The sequence below is a fragment of the Chlorocebus sabaeus genome, chromosome 24, assembly GCF_047675955.1.
Source record: "Chlorocebus sabaeus isolate Y175 chromosome 24, mChlSab1.0.hap1, whole genome shotgun sequence".
NCBI lineage: Eukaryota > Metazoa > Chordata > Mammalia > Primates > Cercopithecidae > Chlorocebus > Chlorocebus sabaeus.
This window is the reverse complement of record NC_132927.1, coordinates 72542322-72566700: the sequence shown is the minus strand read 5'-3', so window position 1 is coordinate 72566700 and position 24379 is coordinate 72542322. Positions and strand designations below refer to the sequence as shown.

The 24379-nt window shown below is 49.4% G+C and overlaps 1 protein-coding gene across 4 annotated transcripts in view; it reads right to left on the bottom strand.

Moving 5' to 3' along the window:
• Nucleotides 1–24379, bottom strand: part of BDKRB2 (bradykinin receptor B2) — a 39333-nt gene that overhangs the window by 7557 nt on the left and 7397 nt on the right. Inside the window, exon 2 of one of the 4 annotated variants that reach the window (XM_073011307.1) lies at nucleotides 7526–7757. The exons of the other annotated variants lie outside the window; for them this stretch is intronic. The gene's annotated coding sequence lies outside the window, so the exon portion shown is untranslated. The remainder of the gene's footprint in view (nucleotides 1–7525; nucleotides 7758–24379) is intronic. 4 annotated transcript variants of the gene reach the window in all.

The following is a 24379-nucleotide window of genomic DNA, read 5'->3' as shown; positions in this document are numbered from 1 at the left end:
CTCCCACACAGCAGTGCTAGGGACACAATGGCGAGGAGCTGACAGTCTACTGGAGAAGCCAGACATTGCTCACTTAATAACTGCAAACTGACCTAAGTACAGTGAAATCAAGCAAAAGGTTCTGTGACTGCATAGAACACGGGGCCCCAAAATCACCTGCGAGGGCGAGTGGATATTGATGATAACACTGAGGGTGAGCAGAACTAAGCAGGGTGGAGGGATGAGGGTGCAGGAGGATATCTCAGTCAGGAAGGCAGTTGGTGTGAATGTGGATTAGGCCCTGGCCGCTGCTCAGGGAGTCGGGATTGCAGTGGGGGTAGAGTGGAAGCAGGGCCCAGTTAGCCCATTAACTTAGGCCTGGGATGATGGAGGCTGAGAGGCTGGATTCCAGGGGAGTTTAGAGGGTACGCCTGACGTGGCTAGTGCTCGATTGGACATGGATGGGGTGAGGGCAGGGGCGAGGCAGGTTTCGTGGCTTCTATCTCCTGCAAAGCCAGAGATGGCGGCTGATTTAGAGGAGAAAGGTCATATGTTTAGCCTGGAAGCTGTCAGAGGGGAGGTTTTTTGGAGAATTCTAGGCGGATGGGGATGGGAATGGCTGTTGGGTCCAGCGGGGTCTGGAGCTCAGAGGAGGGGTCTGGACTGGAGCACTGTGATGGAGACAGGGTCTTGAGGGACTTTGAGCCTAATGAGGGAGACAGACACAGCTGAGTATTTCCAGTCCCTTGGGCTGGTTTCCGATACAAGGTGCTGTCAAGTTCTCAGCCCAGGGCCTCCTCTGTGCCCTGCTTGAAAGGGCCTTTTTGCCCAAGGGGCGTCCATTGATGACCCCTGTCTCTATGCCTCTTCAAGTTTCACATCACTCCCATCCAGGGAGCGAGGCATGGGCTCTGTGCTTGCCTCAGAGAGGAGGAAATGAGACATAGACGGGTGGGGGTGACTTGTCTCAGTCCCATGGCTAGAGGTGCGGCTTAACCCCCTCTCTTTCCATTCCAGACTTCACACCCTCTCCAGGATACTAAGTGACCCCTGTCTAGGAAGGCTGTGGAAAGCTGTGGTCTATGCATGTGCAAGTGTGTGAGTGCATGTGTGTGTGTGTGCATATGTGCATGTGTGGGTATGTGTGTGTGTGTGGTGTGTGCATGAATGTAGCCACAAATCTGCCACATCTCGGCTTTTAGCCGCTCTGCAACACCCGGCACCTGGGTTTCCAGAGGCCCAGCTCCCCTAATTCAGTTGGGCGGTAGAGATCAGACAATGTTCAGTTCAGGGAATTCAAACACATTAAAACAAAAAGCTGAGTTGGTAAACAGGAAATGAAGTGGGAGCTAATTAACACACGGAAAAGATTTGCACGAACCACTAAGCAGAGCTGGGATCAGGGTTTGGAACTTGCAAAGGATGCAATGAGCAGCACTGTCCTTCTGATTGTTCAAAGCAGGGAGTTTGCAGGGGGAAAGGAAGACCTAGGAATTTTCCTCTCTGAGAGGCCCTCCTGGGCTCATGGAGACAAAATTCAACGGTCGTGAGAGGTCATGTGTTTGAAGCATTAATTTTTTTTTTTTTTTTTGAGACAGAGTCTCGCTCTGTCACCCAGGCTGGAGTGCAATGGTGTAATATCGGCTCACTGCAACCTCTGCCTCCCGGGTTCAAGTGATTCTCCTGTCTCAGCCTCCTGAGTAGCTGGGATCACAGGTTCCTGCAACCACGCCTGGCTAATTTGTGTATTTTTAGTACAGATGAGGTTTTGCCATGTTGACCAGGTTGGTCTCGAACTCCTGACCTCAAACGATCCACCCGAGTCGGCCTCCCAAAGTGCTGGGATTACAGACGTGAGCCACTGTACCTGGCCTAAAGCATTCATTTTTTTTTTGAGACGGAGTCTGGCTCTGTCGCCCAGGCTGAAGTGCAGTGGCCAGATCTCAGCTCACTGCAAACTCCGCCTCCCGGGTTCACGCCATTCTCCTGCCTCAGCCTCCCCAGTAGCTGGGACTACAGGTGCCCGCCACCTCGCCCGGCTAGTTTTTTTGTGTGTTTTTTAGTAGAGACGGGGTTTCACCGTGTTAGCCAGGATGGTCTCGATCTCCTGACCTCATGATCTGCCCGTCTCGGCCTCCCAAAGTGTTGGGATTACAGGCTTGAGCCACTGCCCCCGGCCTAAAGCATTCATTTTAAAAAGCATTTAACAAATTATTGACAGTCTATCACGTGCTGGTGATTCAGAAGAGAGGAATGAAGACTAAACTCCCCTGTCCTCCTGGGGCTCACTCAGGCTGAAATGTCCAGCTGAGAGGCCTCAGCCTGCATGTACGGCTTCCATTACTACATGACGGTCACTGCCGCACAGATAACTCAGGTCCTCACAGCTTGGTCATGGGGGACATGTCCAGCGTTTCCTCGCTGACCTCCATTAATGGGTCTGTTGTGCATCTACCTGGCTGGGTGTCCCCAGATCTGGCCACATCAGCCCAGCTGGATCCTAATTGCTTGCTAGTGGCTGTAAACATTGCTTTCATTTTCAAAACAAAGTTGAGAGCTTTCCATCTCAACTGTCTCCTGAAGTTCAGAGGGCAGGCGGGTTAAGGAACTGGAGAATTTGGGAGTCTGAAGTCAACCGAGTTGTTTTCTCCATCTACTCTAGAGGCGTGCCCTGGGTGAGGATCCCTGTCAGGGAGCTGCTGTGTCCTGCTCCAGGTCACCTCCTGGCTTCTCCTCTGGGACTCCTGCCTCAGGAGCCCCTACGGGTACCCTGGGGCTCTTTGCCTTCTGGCTTCTCTTTGGGTTTGGCCAGTGGGAGCCCCAGCAGGAGCCTGAGGGAGGGTGAGAAGGAGGATGGGGTGTTGTTGGCTCCTCTCTTGGGGCCTTTATGCTGGCCTGGCCTGGAGCAGAGTTCACTGCTTTTATCAGGGGCCTGATCGCAAGGGAGGGAGGGAGGTAGGGAGGGTGCTAAGGCTTTGTCGCACCAGCACCGAGGCACCTGGGGTGCCGCCTGCTCCTCGCAGAACCCCAATATGCTGCCGACACCACTGTAAAGAAATGCTTCATTAACATCCTCTTCCTATTACCCAGTTGGAATGTGCCCTCTCTTTTTTTACTGAGACCCTGATGAACGCATCCTGGGAATATAAAGTCAGGCAAGGAGGGGGTGCTCCGGGTGGGCCACTGTCTGTGGGATCTCCACAGTCTCCTTGTCTACAGAGCTAGGAGGGTGGACTCGTGGCCCTCACAGACGCTGATCCTCAGAGCTGGGGACAGGCGATGACTCTGCGGTTGGGTTTTTCCCCTGATTTTTTAAACAGACACCTTAGAGGGAACATCCAACATCTGATTCACTCATTCTTTCTCTGCCTCAGAATTCTGTCCAAGAAGACTTACTGTAAAAACACTTTCTTCATTTACTCCTACAGACACTGTGGGCTTGGCGCTGTCAGGAATCAGTTCCACTCGAGCCTTGGAAACAGCCTGTTTTGGTTTCCCAGGAATCCACACCTTAGGGCCTTTGAAGCAGTGGCCTCCGCGAAATACACACTATCACTGTCTCAGGGGCCAAGTGTGCCTCATGTGGGGCCCCCGACCTTGTAGCCAATGATGGGATTCAGGGCACGCTACGCCAAAATGTGGCAGCTTCGCATGTTGAATATTTTAAGTGGAAAGAATCCAAGAAACAGTAGGTGCAGGAAGGACTCTGTGATTGTTCCCTGAAGCAGGTCACCAGACTCCACACCCAGAGGAAAGGGGCACCCTCCCCTCCGAGCACTGGGGACAGAGAGGAGCCCCGACAGGCCTTGCTCTTTTCTCACTTCTCTACACTTCGCTCGTGCTCCCTGGTCCCACCACATCCCACGATTCTCCACTCTTCATCACATCTAATGGAAACACTCAGGCCAGGAACAGGGGTTCACGCCTGTGACCCCAGCACTTCGGGAGGCTGAGGCAGGCGGATCGCTTGAGCCCAGGAGTAGGAGACCAGCCTGGCCAACACAGCGAGACTGAGTCTACAAAAAGTACAAAAAAATTAGGTGGGCGTGGTGGTGCACACCTGTAGTCCTAGTCCTAACTACCTGGGAGGCTGAGGAGGGAAGATCACCTGAGCCCGGGGTGATCGAGGCTGCAGTGAGCTGTATGGCACCACTGCACTCCAGCCTGGGTGGTAGAGTGAGACTCTGTCTTAAAAAAATAAAAAGGCTCTCAGGCTTAATCACTTCGTTTCCTTATGAAGGTTCCCATGTCACATTAAACTTACATTAAATTAATTTGTTCACTTTTCTCTTGTTAATCTGTTTTTTGTTTCAGGGTCCCCAACCAAGAACTCAGAAGTGGAGAAGGAAAAGACAGTTTTCCTCCTGATGTCAACTTCTGTCCTGTATTTTGTGACTGCGTGTTAGAGCTGGGAAGCATTTCCCAGCAGGGGAAGTAGTTTGGCTGGCAAATAGCCTTGAATCATTTAGTCATTCCTCCTGATTAGGCCAACAAGAATGGCTCAGCGTGGTGTCCGTGCATCTTCAGCACCTTTCTGTATGCGCAATCTCCCCTTTTGACACACTGCACAGGCTCAGAGCCTTGGCTGGTGCCTGAATCTACCCAGGCTTTAATAGCAATGTTTACATTCTATTGCTTTTCTTTTTTACAGTTATCGTCTTTCTTTCATGACACTTGATACTCATTTTCCATTTAAATTGGTGATATGAAGTTACAGTTCAAAAGTAAGTCACTACTAAAGACATAGTTGTACAGGTGACATGGATATGGCAAAAACTACGAACGTGAATGTAAATGGCTAAGTGTGGGAAGTCTCTAGCTGGAAACGTGCATTACGGACGGGAAGCCAGCCTGGCGCTTAGGCCGATGGGCTCTGGAACCCGACTGTGAATTGAGTCCTCCTCTCTAGGGCTCGTTATTTCACCTCATCGCACCTCATTTTTTTCAACTATACAATGGGGATTGGTATTTCAAACAGCCCCATCTCCTAGGGCTGCTGTGGGGGGTAGACGAGTCCGTGTGTCAGACGCATGGAGCACATGGTCAATGTGTTCGAGAATGTAAGCTGTTCTTCCTGCGCCAGCCCAGGAGGCCCGTCTGCTTTAACTACACCAGGGGCTGTAGGGTGTCAGGGATTCCCTTCCACCTGGCCAGCTCTCCTGCTCACAGGCCAGCTGAGGTTTTCAGTCATTCATTACACAGCTGGATGGAGACATGGGGGGTGTTGCTGGGACGCCACCAGTCTGTCCAGAGCTGGGCTCTGTCCTTAGTCAGAGGGTGGCTGTTCTCCCTCTGCCTCTGCCTCTCCTATCTGCTCTCAGTGGCAGCTGAGCGCATGGTGTGCGTGCATGCGTGCGTAAAGTGTGTGTGTGTCTGTCCCACCACATTCGCTGTACTTGGAGAGGAGGACCCTGCCTTGCTCATCTTCCCACCCCGCATGGTGCCTGCGGCTGAGTTTTGCACAATCCTAAACTCTTGAACAACATTTACTGTGTAAATAAGTGAAATCCTTCAGACCACCCAGCAAGTCGATGTCAAGGCCAGAGCTAGAAAGAAATAAGATCTCCTGAATTCTTTCCCTGACACCTCCCCAGAATAAATGTTTTCCTCTAAAAGCTGATTAACGTGGTTACTGAGTCTGGATGCTGTTTATAGACAGTCATGAAGGTAAGCCTCAGGCTACAGCAGGCAGGCAGTGGCGGAAGGGGGCGATGGCGCCTCATAAACCATATCAGTCTCAACAGCAGGAGCTGTGTGGCCCTCAGGAGGGCTTCTAAGAGTCCCTTTTCTTTTCTTCCCTGAAAAGAAGGCCAATGCTGTCTGTAGGGGGAGGACATGGTTCTGGGAAGTGACTTCCATTCTCAGAACTCCCAAAGAGAACTGAGTCAGAAGATTTGATTCAATCCCAGACATATACATGTGGGTCCTTCCAGCATTTGGACACTGTATGGGCCTGGAATGTTCTGGAAACATTTTTGGGGGGACATGGAGGAGCCTGGAGAAGCAGAGCCCCTCATCCATCCTGCTTTCCGCAGGGGAGGAGGAGGCCTGCCAGCCTGGCTTTGTCCGCCCTTGGAGACCTTGGAGCTTATGTTATTCTCGGTCTATTTTCCCTGTTCGCTGTGGTTAGATTATTTTGCTCAGTGTGTTTTGTTTCTTTTCCCACATTGGGGTTTTCAGTTTTAATAAACAAGCAATTTCATCTGACATCCTAACACCACTCATTCCCCTTAAAAAACATAACATCTCTCTCTTTAAAAAAAAAAAAAAAAAAAAAAGAGAAAAGATAACTAGGCTGAGTGCGGTGGCTCACGCCTGTAATCCCAGCACTTTGGGAGGCCGAGGTGGGTGGATCACTTGAGGTCAGGAGTTCAAGACCAGCCTGGTCAATATGGTAAAATCCCACCTCTACAAAAATACAAAAATTAGCTGAGCATGATGGCGGGTGCCTATAATCCCAGCTACTTGGGGGGCTGAGGCAGGAGAATCACTTGAACCGGGAGGCAGAGGTTGCAGTGAGCTGAGATCCCACCATTGCACTCCAACCTAGGTGACGGAGCGAGACTCCATCTCAAAACAAAAACAAAAACAAAAACAAAAAAACTACAGCACAGGGCATTTAAAACTAATATTAAGCCTCGTCTCTACTAAAAATACAAAAATTATCTGGGCGTGGTGGCAGGTGCTTATAATCCCAGCTACTCGGGGGGCTCAAGGGGGAGAATTGCTTGAACCCAGGAGGCGGAGCTTTCAGTGAGCTGAGATTGCACTGCTGCACTCCAACCTGGGTGACAGAGCAAGACTCCATCTCAAAAAAAAAAAACAAAAAAACAAAAACCCTACATAAAAAAGCATTTAAGGCCGGGCACGGTGGCTCAAGCCTGTAATCCCAGCACTTTGGGAGGCCGAGACGGGCGGATCACGAGGTCAGGAGATTGAGACCATCCTGGCTAACACGGTGAAACCCCGTCTCTACTAAAAAATACAAAAAACTAGCAGGGCGAGGTGGCGGGCGCCTGTAGTCCCAGCTACTTGGGAGGCTGAGGCAGGAGAATGGTGTAAACCCGGGAGGCGGATCTTGCAGTGAGCTGAGATCCGGCCACTGCACTCCAGCCTGGGCGACAGAGCGAGAGTCCGTGTCAAAAAATAAAATAAAATAAAATAAAAATAAGAACATTTAAAACTAATAGGAAAATCTGCTGGAGTTCCATCCCTGGACACAGCTGCTTACGTATGCCACATGCAGCCGTATTCTGTTGCTGTGGTTTTACATGAAACCTCCTATCACGGGAATGTTTCCGTGTTGCTCCATCATGGCTGTAGTAATGACGCCTTCAAATAAGGCATTGCATTTGTTTATTTTTGTTTATGAAACCATTCTTTTATTCCAAATCTTTTTTATTTTATTTTATTTTATTTCACAGTGCTGCAGCCATGTTGCTATACTCCCTGATCTCCAAGGACCTCTTCTACAATCCCCTCTAGGAGCCTTTGCTGGGGCTGCCCCCTGCCCGGGTGCCCTGCCTGATTCTGCTCTGTCACTAACCGTCCGTGGCCTCCTGTAGGTGCTCTGCTGCGGTGAGTCTGTGGGTCCGCCTGGCTGGACAACAGGCCCCAGTTACTCCATTTCACACTAATCTCGGTATTGCTGTGAAGCAGTTTGTCTGTGTGATGACAGCCCACAGCCAGCTGGCTTTCACTAAGGAAGCTTGTCTTCGACTCCCTGCATGGGCCTGATTCAGTCAGTTGAAAGGACTTCAGAGCAGATCTGAGGTTTCCTGGAAGAAGAAGAAATTCAGCTTGCGGGCAGGAGCTTCGGTCCAAGGCTGAGTGTTCTGGCATGCCCTTCTGGGCAGCTTTCCCAAGGGACTTCTGACTTGCCTAGTCATCCCTACAATCACTTAAGCCAATTCCTTGCAATACATCTCTTAATCTGTGTCTCCTATTGGTTCTGTTTCTCTGACTGATATCCTCCTGCAAGCAGGAGGTTCTCTTCCACCACTACCCGCCTCCTGCTTCTATAACATTTATTATAGGGCACAGCTGTAAGAGTTGCTTGTGTTGTTATTTCATTTCTCTGTCAAGTGCCTGACACATAATAGGTGTTGAATAAATGGTTGTTGATTGACTGGTAGAGGGTAGGGTGTGATCCTTATTTCTCCTCTTCTACCCAGCAGACATAGTTGCTGGGTGGAGGCCAAGGGAAATGGAGCTTACAGTGTGCCCCACCTGTTCCAGCCTCAACACTGCACTGAGTGGCTCATGCATCGCTATTTCCATGTTCCAGATGGGAAAGCAGAAGCAGTGAGGCAACCTGAGATAGTTGAGGTCACCCTGCTCATCAGAGTCAGGGCCAGGATTCAAGCCTGGGTCTGCCTGAGGCCAAGTGTCAAGTCCTTTCTCTGGCTCTGGATTGGCTCCCACCCAGTGAGGTTCTTGGTGCAGGTGATATGGACAGGAGGCAGGGAAATACTGGGTAGAGGAGGACAGTTCTCTGGCAAAGGCCTCACCAGCAAGCCTGGGTCCACGGCCCTAAATGAGAATTTCACATTCCTGTTTTCCCACCTGAGTGTTGCTTTTGCCAAAACCACCCAGGCCTGCCATGTCCCCCATCCTATACCCATAAAAACTCCAAACTCCATTGGCAGAGGAGCAGAGCAGCATGGCAGAGAAGGAGAGAAGAGAAGAAGTGTTTGAAAGTGGAAGAGGCAGCTGGACAGTTGGAGAACAGTTCTGCCATCTGGAAGATTACCTTCCCACTCCATCCCCTTTTCAGCTCCTCATCCCACTGACAGCCACCTCTATCACTCAATAAAACCTCTTCATTCACCATCCTTCAAGTCCATGTGACCTGATTCTTCCTGGATGCCAGACAAGGACCTGGGTACCAAGAGGGCAGGGTGTAACACTTAGCCATTGGTGGATGGCAACTGCAAAAAGAGCATTAATTGTAACACACCCCTAGATGGTACTGTAGGGCCAGAGCCCAAAAGCTCTTGCCCCAGCCCCAGCACCTGCTCGCCTGCGTGCTTCCCCTCCCACAAAGGATTTGAGCAAGTGAGCCACATCCCTGTCACTGCGAGTCCCAAGAAGGGGTCCAGGGAACTCTCCCCTCTCCCAGGGCAGGCCCCAAGGAATAGTGAGAGATTGAGCGGGTTCACAGGACTGGCTATCCTGGAGGGGATGATGTAACTTATAGCCCTTCAGGGAACAAGCCCTGTGCAGAGGGCAGCTTGGACCTGGGCTCAGCTGCCCACAGGACTGGGGAGCTACTAGGGAGTCAGCAGCATAGGTCAGCAAAATCGGCAGGCCCCCTGTGTTTCTTCTCTCCCCTAGGTCTCTGATGGGTGTTCCGTCCCTGAGACAATTTGATGGCGCAGTTTCCCGTCTCCAGAAATCTGTCTCGCAATCTCGCCAGTCACCTTTGATTTGGGGCTTAAGTCAGGTTTGCCCAGCAGGTTGCAGAGGAGTAGCCACAGTGTGCATGTGTGTGTGTGCATTTGTGTGTGTGTGCATGTGTGTGTGTTTGTGTGCACACGTGTGAGTGTTTGTGCACATGTGTGTTTGTGTTGGCGTGTATATATGTGTGTGTGTTTGTGTGTGCATGCATGTGTTTGTTTGTGCACACACGTGTGTGTGTATGTGCGTGCATACATGAATGTTGGACGAGCATGGGTCAAGTGCTTGGAGATGTCCCCAGGGGGTTGGAGCTACACGAGTCTTGTGGTTTCATGAATGAGGTCCACTCCCTATCAGAAGCCCAGCTCCCACTTTTTACCTTGGATAAGTGGCTTAACTCCTCAGGGCCTCAGTTTCTTCATCTGTCAAATAGGGATAATAATAGCACCTACTTTGTGGGGCTGATGTGAGCACAAAGTACATGAATGATTGCAAGGTTCTTAAACAATCCTTCACACGCTTCAAACACTCCAGAAATGCCAGTGTTTCCTTTCTCTTTGTGTGATATCCGGTTTCCACCACAATTTTATTGGAGGAAAGAGTCCTGGTAGTTAAGAAGAAAATGCCCAACCTATCCCACCCTATCTTTTCCAGAGGGGAAAACTGAGGCCCTCGAGAGGTGATACAATGTCTACAATCACAGAGCAAGGCAATGCTGGCCTGGGGTAGGAGCCCAGGCTTTGCCTATCTCTTGCTGGAGTGGCTTTCACGGGTTTGACCCAGGTTAGAGGGGCTCAGGGTCTGGGGCCAGGGCTGTAGCCCTGGGGAACACTGCCGAGGAGCCCTCTGACTTGAGCATAGGGTTATTAGACTGGACATATTCCTCCTTCTGTCTTTTTTCCACCATTGGAGTTCTTGCCAAGTTAACCTTACAGAATCCTGGAGTATTAGTATGGAAAGGGCTCTCGGGCATTATTTCATCAGAATCCCTCATGTTACAGAGATGGGCATGGAGGCCCAGAGACGGAGGATAGGCATTCTACCAGGACACACAGCCAGTTTGGCTGAACCTAGTTCCTACAATCTTGGTATTCAGCCACTTTGCTTTTTTTTTTGAGACCAAGCCTCTCGCTTTTGTTGCCCAGGCTGGAGTGCAATGGTGCAATCTCGGTTCACTGCAACCTCTGCCTCCCAGGTTCAAGCAATTCTCCTGCCTTAGCCTCCCGAGTAGCTGGGATTACAGGCATGCACCACCACGCCCGGCTAATTTTGTATTTTTAGTAGAGATGGGGTTTCTCCATGATGGTCAGGCTGGTCTTGAACTCCCAACCTCAGGTGATCCGCCCACCTCAGCCTCCCGAAGTGCTGGGATTACAGGCGTGAGCCACCGCGCCCAGCCTGCCACTTTGCTTTTTAAAATCGTCCTACAGTGCCCCATCGCAGGTAGAAGACAGAGCGTGTGCTAATATTGTCTGATTGTCAAAACCAAGACCTCATACCCCAGGCTGAGGCAGAGGGGTATTGGGGGTGGAGAGTGGGGAGCTTACATCAAATCTTAAATGCAATGGCCTTTGCGTGGTGGTCACGATGTCCCCATTCCACTTTCCTGCACGCCATTCACGTATACCAGGAAAAAATAGAAACCCTCACCAGAAAGCAAAACCAAAAACCACATAAGAAGGCTGCAGGTCTGGAAGAGGGTGTGTTTCCCAGAAAAGCAATTTCTAAGCAACAGCTCAGGCGGGGAAGTGAGCCCTAGCTGGGTGTGTCCAGGAAGGCTGTTTCTCCCACAGCCTCTCCAGCCCCCTGGTGGTCTCCGGTGTCCTGCGAATGGCACAGGCCGGGCTGGGGTGGGAGCGGAGGGCGGTGGGCGGGATCTCTGCCTAACCAGCTACTGGCCCCGCTCCTCCACCACGTGCAAGCCTGGGCTGTGACCTTCTTCCCACCCAGCTCGGTATACAAAACAAGGAGGAGGAGACACAGTAAACAGAGAACCTAACTGGTCGGTCACAGAGAAAAAGGAATCCTGAACTGGTTTGGGCCCTGCCTAGCAAGCAGGCCAGAGGAGCCGGGGAGAGTACTGAGTGGGACAGGTGGAGTTTTATCCCTGTCTGCACAGGGTAATACCTGGGGTCTAAGGCTTCCCACAACATACCCTGGGTACTGAAGGGACCTATACTATTGCCCTTTCAGCTCCTGGGAGTCACTTTATCGCCCCTTTCATCCCTTCCTTCCTTCATTTTACTCTGCTTAGTGTGACATGGCAGCACGGGCACAGACATGGTGGGCAGGGCAAAAAAATTAGGATATCAAGCGACATCTTAGTGCCACCCTTCAAGGGCCAACTCCAATCTCACCTCCTCTAAGAAGCCTTCCCTGATTTCTCGGCCAGCCAAGATCCCTCCCTTGTCTGAGACTTTATAGCAAAGAGGTGGAAGGAGTATTGTCTAGGGGTCATAGGCCCAGGACCAGGTGTGCCCTTGTGTAAATGCCTCGTCATCTCTGGGCTTTAATTTCCTCATTGGGAGAATGAGGGGTTGTAACAGATGATTCTGGAGACCTTTGTACAACCATAATGTCCTTAAAGAGGGGGATGCAGTGAACTCCCCATCCTGAGAGGCATGCAAGCAGAGACAATGGGATCAGCACACTGAATTTGCAGAGGTTCAGCTCCTCACCCACTGGCATCCAAAGGCTCTTCTGGAGATGGGAGGAACAAATCTGTCTTAGCAAGTTCCCCTTCACTGGGTGTGGCACAAAGGAGGCTGCTCCCTGCCTCACTCCCTATGGCTTCTGAAGATCCTGGGTCCTGGCCCTGACCTGTCAGTCCTTCTCAGTCTTGCCCATCTCAAAGCCTCACCCTAGCCACGTGACCTTTGTCCTCTATCCAATTCCGCTCGGGAGGTAGAGCCCCTTGGGATGGAGGGAGTCAACCTTCAGAATTCTAGAGTTCCTGGTTCTGCCACTGTTATGCCTTTTCTGGAAAGGAGCAGGAGAGAAGCACGTTCCTTAGAGGTGATCTGCAGGGAAACAGGCCAGAATCTCTCAACACTGGAGACGCAGAGAAGACAGGAAACGTTGAGCCCTGAGCCCGAGGCAAGAACATTCAGGTCATGCCTGAACTCAGAAGTCAGACGGACTCGGGACATGTCTTGGCTTTGCCTCCACTGACTAGATGACCTAGGGCAGGTGACTTAACCTCTTGGTAAATAAGGATAACCTCCCTGGAACAGGGCATTGGGAGCACCGTGACAGTGTGCCAAGGGCCTGCAACGTATCTTCATTTCATTTATCTTGTTTCCACATTTTTAAGCACATTACAGATAAACCCCTGCAATGTAGGGACTAATACTATCATTCCCATTTTGCAGATGAGTGAACAGAGGCACAGCCAGCAAGACTAGAGCTGGGATTCGAAATAAGCAGTCTAGGCCAGAACCTCAGGTAGGGATGGTGGTTAGTTTTTTTTGTTGTTGTTGTTTTAAACTTTTTATTATGGAAAATTTGGAATATACCTACAAGTAGATAGACTACCATAGTGAAACTCCACCTACTTCACCCAGCTTCAGTAATTACCAACTCGCAGCCAGTCTTTTTCTCTATGCCCAAACCTACCCTACCCCTCCTGTAATATTTGAAGTAAATCCTGCATGTCTGTCATTTCATCTGTAAATATTTCACTATGCTTCTCTAAAAGCTAAAGACTCTTATTTCAGAAAGCATAACCAGACAACCATTATCACATCTCGAAGAAACTGACAATAATTCCTTAATAGCATCAACTACTCAGGAAGTATTACAATTTTCAATCCTATAAATTTCACGCTATTTTTTTCACAGCTGATTTTCTTGAATCAGAATGCAAATGACTTTACACATTGGGTTGTTTGACAGGTCTCTTAAGTTTCTTTTCACCTACAGCCTTCCCTGCTATCTCTTACTGTCTTTTCTTCCAAGTTCCAGTTGTTTGTTCTACAGAATTTTCCATAGCCCAGAGCAGTTGGTGATGTCCAATGGAGCTACAAAGTTAGCCACAGAAGTAACTTCAAATTTTCTAGGAGCCACATTAAAAAAAGTAAAAAGGACACAGGTGAAATCAATTTTGGTTGTATATTGGGTATAATCAAATATATCCAAAACATTATTTTAATATGTAATCTACAAAAAGTCATTGAGTTATTTTACATTATTATTTTTTCCTGCTAACTCTTCAAAATCTAGTGTGTATTTACACAGCATACCAGTTTGAAGCAGCCAACTTTCAAATGCTCGGTGACTGCATGTGGTTGGTCACTGCCGTATTGGAGAGCATGCAGCTCTGGAGCTTGACCATTGATTGCATTCTTCTCACAGCCTGTGATATCGTGATATAATAGAAAATACATATTTGGTCTTTGACACCAGTTCCTGACACGGAGCTCCTAAATCCCTTGACATTTCTAGATGATAGAAGCATCTTTTGTTCTAATGAGGTGACTCTTGGTGGTGGCTGGATAGGCTCAGGATGGGGGCTGTCATCAGAAAGACCAGGCCATGATACGAAGCTTGGAACTTTCACCCCTGCATCTCCAGGAAGGGAAGAGGGGCTGGAGATTGAATTTATTATCCATCATGCCTATATGATGAAGCCTCCATCAAAATCCCTAAGAGACAGGATTGGAAGAGCTTCCAGGCTGGTGAACACCGGGAGGTGATGAGGTGGTGCTGCCCCCAGAGACAGCACCGAAGCTCCAGGCCCCTGCCCCACGTGTGGGTCTGTGCCTCTCTTCCATCTGGCTGTGGCTGAGTATTATCTGTTATTATAAGTCAGTAATGTAAGTAAATGTTTTCCTGATGCTGTGGGCCATCCTAGCAAAGTACTGAACCCGTGGAGGGGGTTGTGGGAACCCTTGCCTTAAAGCTGGTTGGTCACAAGTGAGGCCACTTGAAACTTGCGATGGGTTCTGAAGTGGGGACAGTCTTGTGGGACTGAGCTCTTATCCTGTGGGGTCTGTGCTGCCTCCGGGCAGACAATGTCAGAATTGAATGGAATTGTAAGACAATTTCTGAGGAAATAAACCCACACATTTAACCACAGAGGGATTGAAAGTATTGAGTGGGAAACCACTTTTCCTACACAGAGCCCTCACTCTCAACCCCTATGACCCACTCAATGGTCCTTAATCCTTCCTCTCACTGCTCTCCAGGGACCTTGGCCCCTTCCTTCTAGACTCAGGCTTTCTGTCTGTCCCAATGTCCTTTGTCCTTATCCCAACCTCTTCCTTGCTGGCCTAAACACTAGGACACTCTGGTTTCCCACAAGACCCCTTGCGCCAAACACTCAAGCACCTCTAGAAAATCCTCTTCCTCCAGGAAGCCTTTCCAGACAGCTGATTCTCCCCAGCAACCCTTCCCAAATAAACACAGAACTCTGTCCTCCAGGTGTCTACTCAACCACACTGGTTGCATGGTCCCAGTGTAAATACTGTGAATGTCTGTTGATGTCTCCTGAGTCCTCACATACTCTACTTGAGCAGGGGCCTAGGACTGTGCCCACATCGCTGCTCTACAGCCAGCAGGGCTCTAGACAGCACACCCACCATCAACAGCATCAGGGCAATGTTGATGACGACAACGAAGCTGACAAGCTTGCACCAGCATTTACAGAGCATTTCCCTGTTTAGGTTGCATTCACTCAACAAATTTATGAGTCCTTACGCTGGGCCAGCGACCAGGGAATAATAATAGCTTCAGTTTTTGGAGGCTTACTATGAATGCCAAGCAATGTTCTAAGCACTTTCCATGAAATCATGTAATCTACATCCATTTTAGATGGAGGCACTGGTACTATCCCAATTTTATAAAAATTGGAGGAATAGGGCAGTGAAGTGACTTGTCTAGAGTCACACAACTGGTGACGGGTGGAGTTGAGATTTGAACCTTGGCACCTCACTGCATTATCTCTCCTTATGGGGGAATATAGTGGTGAAGGACAGATGGTCCCTGTCCTCAGGAGTCTCCTAGGTGGTGGGAAGTGTGCCCAAGATGGGGACAGGAGGTGTGGGAGGCTTGGTGGGGGAGATGATGACCTGAGGCCATGGCTGTGTCCATGCACTCCAGGAAGCCTCGGTGGCATGCCTCTCATATATGCTCTCAAGTATAGATCTCATCTTGGCTTTTGTGCCAGGATGCCTGGACATGGCCTAAGGTGGGGGTGATTGGTAAAATCTGGAGGCAGGGAGTGAGGAGGCTGAGGCATCAGACCAGAGGCACGATGGAGGCCTGAGCCAGGTCTGGGGAGATGGAGGGAAAGGAATGGATTCCAGAGAGGGCCTTAAAGGGGGTGGGGAGAGAGGGGCAGAGGAGGTAGCCCTCGGAGTCTCATGTTGGTACCTCCAGATCTACAGGATCTCAGGCAGTGACCCCAACTCCTTAGAAAATGGACAAAAAGACCTTGAGGATCTCATTTGTTCCCAAGCCTCCACTTCTGCCGAAGCAAAGATCTGTCAGCTTCCTTGTATTTTTGCATTTTGTAATTGATTTAAAACACTTCGGGGTCTATGTGTCATGGTATGGATAAGCTTGTGCCTAGGAAACCTCCTCCAGTTCCTCCTGAGCTGCTCGAGGGACAGCCTCATGCCTCATTCACCTTTGAGACCCCTGGCATGGTGCAGACTCCTAATAGACACTTTTTAAAGGCTCTCTGCAAAAAATGCCCTAACTGTAGCATTTGCAAATTTCTATGGTATAAACACTCTCGCAGTGACCAATTTCAAGTCCAATGTCACAACTGGCTCTAGGCCTGGTCGGCCAGAATGGTCCTAGGACCATCTCCCACTCCACAAAGGGTAGGAGCCCTTCCAGCTCCTAGTCATCCTTCAGAACCTGCTTGATGTCACCTTCTCTAGGAGGCCCTCCCAGTTGCTGTAGAGACACCCCAGCCCCATTGCTCCTATATGACTGTCAGCGCACTTTATGGAAACAGCACACTTAACTTTCTGTCTTTCTATCTTCCCTCCACTGTGTCCCCACCTCTTAGCACTGGGCCTGGCCTATGACAGGGACTCAGGAAATATTTGTTGAAAGGACAAGTAATGATGCTGATGCTGATATTGACAGCAAATGCGTATATCATCTGCAATGTGCCAGTTCTAGTCTCTCTCTCTTTTTTTTTTTTTTTTGCTACAGTTAGAGCATTTTTTCCCAGAGAGCCAGTTGTTAACCATTTACCAGCACACCACTGCCTCTGTCTCCTCTGTCAGCCCAGAGAAGCCCACCCTTGTCCAGAAGTCCCCAAAGGCATAGGGCAGAGCAGCAGGGGCCCAAGTACCAGGTCCTGGTCCCTACTCCTCCCCTGTGAGCTGTGCGGCCCTGAGCAAGTCAGAGGAAACACCGGAGATATTTATTTTTCTCATAAGAAAAAAATCCCATTTCTCTTACGGGATTTTTGGTTCTTTTTTTTGAGGTAGAGTCTTGCTCTGTCACCCAGGCTGGAGTGCAATGGTGCAATCTTGGCTTACTGAATCTTGCACTTCCTAGATTCAAGGGATTCTCCTGCCTCAGCTTCCCGAGTAGCTGGGATTACAGGAGCATGCTACCACGCCCTGCTAATTTTTGTATTTTTAGTAGAGACAGGGTCTCGCCATGTTGGTCAGGCTGGTCTTGAACTCCTGGGATCAAGTGATCCCACCCGCCTCGGCCTCCCAAAGTGCTGTGGTTATAGGCGTGAGCCACCGTGCCCGGCCGTGCCAGCTCTGTTCAAAGCACTTAACAGATATTAACTCATTTAATCCCTGCAACACTCTAGATGGGTTTTTTTTGCTTTGGTTTTTTTTTTTTTGTTTTGAGACGGAGTCTCGCTCTTTCATCCAGGCTGGAGTGCAAAGGCATGATCTTGGCTCACTCACTGCAACCTCCGTCCCCTGGGTTCAAGCAATTCTCCTGCCTCAGCCTCCCTAGTAGCTGGGATTATAGGCATGAGCTAATATTTTGTATTTTTACAAAATAGTAAAATTGTGTAGTTTTAGTAGAGACGAGGTTTCGCCATGTTGGCCAGGCTGGTCTCGAACTCTTGACCGCAAGTGATCTGCCCGCCTTGGCCTCCCAAAGTGCTGGGATTACAGGCGTGAGCCACCATGCCCAGCTCTAGATGGGTTTTTATGTCCTCATTTTGCAGATGGGGAAACTCAGCCTCAGCAAATCAGTGGCAAAGCAGGGCCTGGGATGCAGCTCAGAATGCTCTCATGTCCTTGGGCTTCCCTTGTCCTGTAAGATGGGTGGGGCCAGTAGCATTGCCCTCACTTTGAAAAAGTAAAACAGGTTCAGATTCCAGCGAGGGGCTTATGGCAGTTTAGGTAAAGAGCCTAGGCTAAGGTCATCCCACTATTAAGTGGATGGGGATGTGGTAGAATTAGCACTTAGGGGTCTCAAGTGCAAAAGCGTTTTGTAAACCATCAAGGACCACAGACATGCTACGAAGTTGGAAGAATCTCACCTTTTAGAGATTTTTAGTCCAAGCTTAACAAATAAGGAAATGAAACCTCTGAGAGGGAGGTGACCTGCCCCAAGTCATGCATGAGCATCTCAACCCTGCCCCTCTGCACTTTCCACAGTCCCAGAGTGGCACGCATTCCTTAGTGGCACTGGGCACTGCACTCGACAGCTCATGCCATGGTGGGTTTGCATGACAGTCCTTTCCCTGAGCCTCACGATTGTCCTGGAGGAACTTGTTATACCCATTTACAGATAAAGGAACCGAGGCTCAGCAAAGGGAAGTGATTTATCCCATCTCACAGGCTCGTAAATGGGAACCTGGATGACTCCACATACAAAACCACCAGAGAGATGAAAAGAACCAAGAAAGAGCTGGGTTGATTGTAGTCAAGTGTGTAAGGCAGACCTGGCTGAAGGAGCCTGGAGACTGGGGCTCAGAAGGGACTTAGGGATCCCTGCCTGATTTTTGGTCACCCAGAAGTTATAGGGCTGCCTCCTTAGAGCCTGGGAGCTTCCTGGATGCATAGTCTGTCCCTGCCTCGAGGCTCCCAAGACAGGTGCCCTGGCTGGCCAAAGGTCAGCCTGGGGCTGGCACTACTGGAAGAGTGAGGAGGTGATGGCAAGATCTGGGATAGACCCCCAGCCCCCAGCTTCACCTTTCTGAACCTGGGCTTCCTCATCTGCAAGACGGGAGACCCAGTTGTTATAGAAGTGAAATGAGCTAGTGCCACCAGATACCTAGCCTGAGGACTGGCATGGAGCCAAGCGTCCATCTAAGACAGCTGCCCTCACTGTTGCTATTGCTGTTGCTATTATTATTACTAGACTCAACAATATGCCTTTGAGCAGGTGGCTTTTGCTCTTTGAGCTTCAGTTTCCCCATCTCTAGGGCAAAGGGCGGTGATAAGATAGGTTATACTGTCAAATCCTTCCAGCTGTGACAGTCTGCGATGACTAGCTTTCTTAAATCTGTTCATTCTAGTGCCATGTGGGCCTCACCATTGTAGTGACTTCCTATGAATACTTATTGCAGTGTCCACGTCTTGTGTGTGCCACAGACACACACACGCTGTCCTTTTTCCTCACACTATCTCGATTGTCACACACCATCAGCCCCTTAGTCACAGAACAGGATGTTTGCTTATCTGAATCTCCGGTCCTGGGGAAGGGCAGCTGATCACCTAATATTTGCTGAGCTGAGTTAGTTGCCTTTGAAAGTAGTTAGTTCTCTGTCACTAAAGGTATTCAAGTAAAGTCTAGGCAATGTTTCTGGTGAGTTTGGACCCGGATTACTTAAATTCCATAGATTTAAGCCCTAGGACTATGTAGAGCTGCCCCACTCAATGCCACAGCCCCTCTCTCCTTGGGCTTTCTGGTTCAAGACACACATTTTACATTTGTAGGATGTGCGGCTACTGGAGGTGCCGACTGTATATCAGATGCGTGGGCCTAATTTTCCCATAATCCTCCAAACAGTGCTGTAGGGTCTCCTCCTCCTCCTCCACCTCTTCCTCCTCCTAGGGTCTCCTCCTCCTCCTCCTCCTCCTTCTTCTTTTCCTCCTCCTTCTTCTTTTCCTTCTCCTTCTTCTCCTTCTCCTTCTTCTTTCTTCCTCTTCTCTTCCTTCTTCTTTCTTCCTCTTCTCTTCCTTCTTCTTTCTTCCTCTTCTTTCCTCTTTTTCTTTTGTTGAAACAGGGTCTTGCTCTGTTGCCCAGGCTGGAGTGCAGTGGTACAATTACAACTCACTGCAGCCTCGACCTCCTGAGTTCAAGCTATCCTCCCACCTCATCCTCCCAAGTAGCTGGGACCACAGCTACTGCCACCACAGCTCGCTAATTTTTACATTTTTTTTAAAGACGGGATCTTGCCCAGGCTTGTCTCGAACTCCTGGCTTCAAGCGACCCTCCTATATTGGTCTCTCAAAATGCTGGATTTACTGGCATGAGCTACCATGCCTGGCCTACTTCTTGCAGGGAGGTGGGAGGTACAAAAGAGTTCTGTTCCCTGTTATGTAAATGCCTACCCTCCAGGAACTGTGATTTGTAGCTCAGGTGGTAGGAGGGGTCTTGCAACCTTGCCTGGGGCCATGAGGCCTTTGCAGACCCTGACTAAGGCACAGGCTCTATGTAGGGCCCTGGGGTTTGTCATCTGTGCTGCTAACAAAGGTGGAAAATTCCTACTTCCTGAGCTGAGACTGAGGATTCTGACATGCATGAGCTTGCCTGCTTTCCTTGGTATTTCACTTTTGGAGCCAGAAACAAAATCCTCCCAGATGCTCTGCTTGGCCCCTGTGAGTCTGACCTGCAGGCCGGTGCCTGGCAGAGGGCACACCACAGTGGCTCACCCTCCCACTCGCACTGCGCAGGAGCGGACACAGGGAGAACGGGAGTCACAGCTCTGTGTCTGTGCTTACTGCAGCACCCTTAACCTCTCTGAGTCTCAGTTTCCTTATCTGTAAGATGGGATTGATTATTAGTAGGTGTCCAATCAATGTTAGGGATGACTATTAATAAGAAATTGCGTCTGATAAGATGCCAGCTCCTCTGTCTCCAAGGACCCACCTTTGCTGCCTGTTCCTGATTCCTGCAGAAACTCCTGTCGCCAAGACAACATAAAAATAATCTGGTTTGCAAATATGTAATGAGCCAGTTACAGACAGAGAGGAAAGCAGATGGCAGCTTCCAATGTTTTATCTGAATAGGTCAGCCAGGAAGAGAAGGTTTAGTGGCTCCCAAACCTGTCTCTGGATCATTTAGTTTTTGGATAATTCAGTGACGCAAACCCAGAACCTTCAACCCCCTCCCTTTTTTATTGTTTGGCATTTTTGAAAATAATCAAAAGGACAGGAAAAGCTTTATGCATAGAGATGTTCCTCATCATGTAGAAGGAGGGTCACAGGAAACAACCTGGATGTTTAGGACCAGGGAACTGGTTAAATACATGATCTTATGCCCATTCAATAAATGTCAAGACGACATGACAAAAGGATGCTTCTAAGAGTTCACCAAAAATGCGAGAATATTTCTGATAACATGTTAAGGGAACAAAAATCTGGGTAACCAAATTGTATATACAACAAGTTTCAAAAGTTGAGAAGGCAAAATACCAAATGATTACTGGCAGTGGTTGTCTTGGAGCATGAGATCGTAGGATGCTTTTGCATTTTCTTTATTGTTTGTCACAATATCCACGTTTTCTGTGAAGAACATACATTGCTTTGGCAATAAAAATATTTAAATAAGCCAAGTGTTTGGAATGAATTGTGGGTTTATTTATGTAAGAAAGATAATCAGCCAATTGGTGCTTAAAGGAAAGGTTTTGCCTACATAAAAGCTGGTAAAGAAACGCACAATCATGTTTGAATTTAAAATGAAATGTTTAAACGATTTATGAACTGTTTGTTTAATGATGGCCCATAGCACCCAGCCACCCTTCCTGAGCAGGTAGAATCAGAGGGCTTCTAATAACCTGAAAAGAAGCAACCAGCTAGAAGCCAGTGGAGAGAAGCTCTGGGAAGATGAGATTTCCTCCTGGGCTGCAAAATCCACTCATTCTCACAAAATGCAGCCCGGTTCCATAATTTGGTGTCCCCATGAAACAAAGGACAAGGACAGAGACACACCATTCTCCAGCCTCCAATCTTCACTTTGATTCACATCTCTGCTGGCTGGGTTATCTCTTTGAGTGTTTCTTTCATGAAGCTGCAGGCATGGCATTTTCTGGGCACCCTCTCACATTTGAGCCTGTCTTTCTGTTGCCTTCTCTTGCGAAGAACCATTCAGCATCACACCGGCTCTCTCTCAGTCTACAGCCGCCCCCTGACGGCTCTGATGCATTCGCTGCTGCAGAAAAACCTGAACCCAGCCTGATTTTTCTTGCTTTATGGATTGCCTATCCCTGTCCCCACCAACTCCCCAACCTCCAGTCAATCTGGATGCTTATAGTAATTTCTTTTTCTCGTTTCCATTCAAAAGTGCTGTCAGATGTATTTAGGGGACACTGTCTCATCTCACCCCTTTTCATAGGCTGTGAGCTGGGCAAGGCACCATCACATAGGTGAGGGTTTGGAGGCTGGAGAGAGGAGGCACTGGGACTCAAACCACATTTGGGGATTTGGGAACATCCCCTGGATGTGCCCTGAGGCCACCCCGACTCTGGCATGTGAGGCAAACCTGCTATGCAATGAAGGAGCCTGGACAAGGGAATCTCACCAAGGGTGTTCAAATCCCAGCTCTGCAGGTCACTAAGGGTGGGACTGCAAGTGCGTGGCCTCCTGTCGGAGCCCAGGTCCTCGCTTGTGGGATAAGGAGCATTGTCCCTGGCAGGAGGGCTGTTGTGAGGATCCAGTGTGATCATCCCTGACACTTAGGAATCCTTCCTGTTGGTTCCCATCCTGTCTCAGGCATGACAGTCGCCTCCGCTTTCCCCCAAATCCCCAGATTGTTCTGTCAAGTGATGACCTTGGGTGCCCTCACCTCCACCCCCTCAGTCACAGACACCACAGTCCAAACAGACTCCCGGAAGACATGGCCCAGGCCACTTGCAAGGAAAGTCCCTGCGGCTGCTACTCATCCTCATGGAAAACATGAGGACTGGGGAGGACTGGAGGGCAGGGAGTGTGGGGACAAGCAGGGCACCCCCATCACAGGGCAGAGGGCTCTGGCTGGGGCTTTTGTATCACTGCCTACCATGGGGAGGCCCAGGCCAGGGACTCAGGCTCCTACTCACCTCTCCAGCCCCAGTTCCTCCTTCCCCTCCTATCCCCTCCCTGCCCCACTGGTCTCCCCTGGCCCTGCCTGAGCAGCTTTGGGAGTTCCCACCTCTAGACCTTTGCTTATGCAGGGAGGCAGGATGTGACGGGAAGACCCAGGTCAGGCTCCAGGGCCAGCCCAATCTCTAACTAGCTCTGTCTCACCTGTAGGGAGCATTTCCTCAACTGTCAGGTGGAGACACAATACCTACTTGGCAGGTTTACTGGGGGGATACTTGTGATCATTTGGGGGGTCAAGAGTGCCCTGGGGCTCGAGCATACATCCATGGCACTGGGCAGTCTCCCCTGCCCTTTCTTTCCACTGCACACCCTCCCTCACTTAGGCAGACCCTCTACTTTACCTGGGTCTAGGTCCTCCAACTTGAAACCTGTCCACAATGACACATCAGACATTGTGTCATAAGCTGGTGTTGGGACACGGAGGCAGCAAAGAGGCAGCTTGTGTGTGTGTGTGTGTGTGTGTGTTTGGGTGGTCCACACAGAGGCCCAGGAAGAAGAAGAGTGGAGATCTTGCCACATGGCTCCTGATACTGGAGGTTTAGGGACAAATCATTAGTGTGACGGTCCCAGGGTCCTCTGGGGATAGTACTTAGGGTTACAAATTCAGAGGGCTGTGTTAGAACCACTTGGGTCTCTGCTTGTCTCTCCCACCAGGCTCTCAGCTCCCTGTGGGGAAAGATACCTGAGCTGAGGGGAGCCCTGAGCAGTCTCTCAGTAAATGGTTAAGGGAAGAAGGAATAAACCAGCTTCTTGAGTCTGGGCACAGTCTGGGTACTTTCAAACACAGTCCTATTGCGCTGGCACAGCAGTAGTCTTTATCATACAGGTGAGAAAGGAGAGGTTTGGAGAGGTCAGTGACCTGCCCTGGGTTACTCTGCAAGTAATTGGCCTAGTAATCTAACCCAGGGCTGTTGAACAATCGGGCCAGTTGGTGCCAATTTCTGAATATTAACTGCTAAAAAAATACTGGTGGCGAAATAGCTAGCACATCGGTGAGCCTGTTTGGGCTGTGGGCTCAGACTGAGCTCCTATAAAGGGTATGAAGCAGGCAGGGGCCATGGAATGGGGGAGGGGGGTTAGCAACTGCTCTCCTACCTTTTTATAGATGAGGTGCCTGCTGTTCAGAGATAAAGGATCACTAGCAAAATCCACTAAAGAAGTGGGGGCCAGGGTGGAAAGGAGGCCTTTCTGGGGGTGCTGATGGAAAACCCCACCCAGGCAAATCTTGCTTCCCAGGCATTCTCCCAGTAAAGGCTGCATTGCTGTGCCCCACTTTGGCTGCAGGCTACTGTTTACCACCCAAGAGAGCAGCCACCAATTAATCTCTGTCCATCAACTTACTCTAATTCTCTGCATAGCACATAGCACTTCCTGGGGTTGCCCTTCTCCTGTCTGCTCTTCAAAGAGCCATCCTTAGATGACCTACTGATATTGCTTTTTATCTTTCTAACTTGTCATTTTGTTTTTGTAATTCTTTTCTTTCTTCTACTTTTTAGGGTCATTATTATCTGGTTTATTGAATTGAACATTTTTTTTTTTTGCAATCTTTTTGGCTTAATAATTTAAAATTCTAAAGGCATGAATCCTCCCCTGACTATGGCTTTGGCTGCATCCCATAAGTTTGGTAAGCAGTGTTCTTATAGTTAGTCATTTCTCAAATGTCTGTAATTTCAGTTTTGATGATCTGTCTCTTTGATGGTCTTCCTTTTGAGTAACAGAGTTTTCTAAACTTTTCAAGTTGTTTATTTCTATTCAAGTTT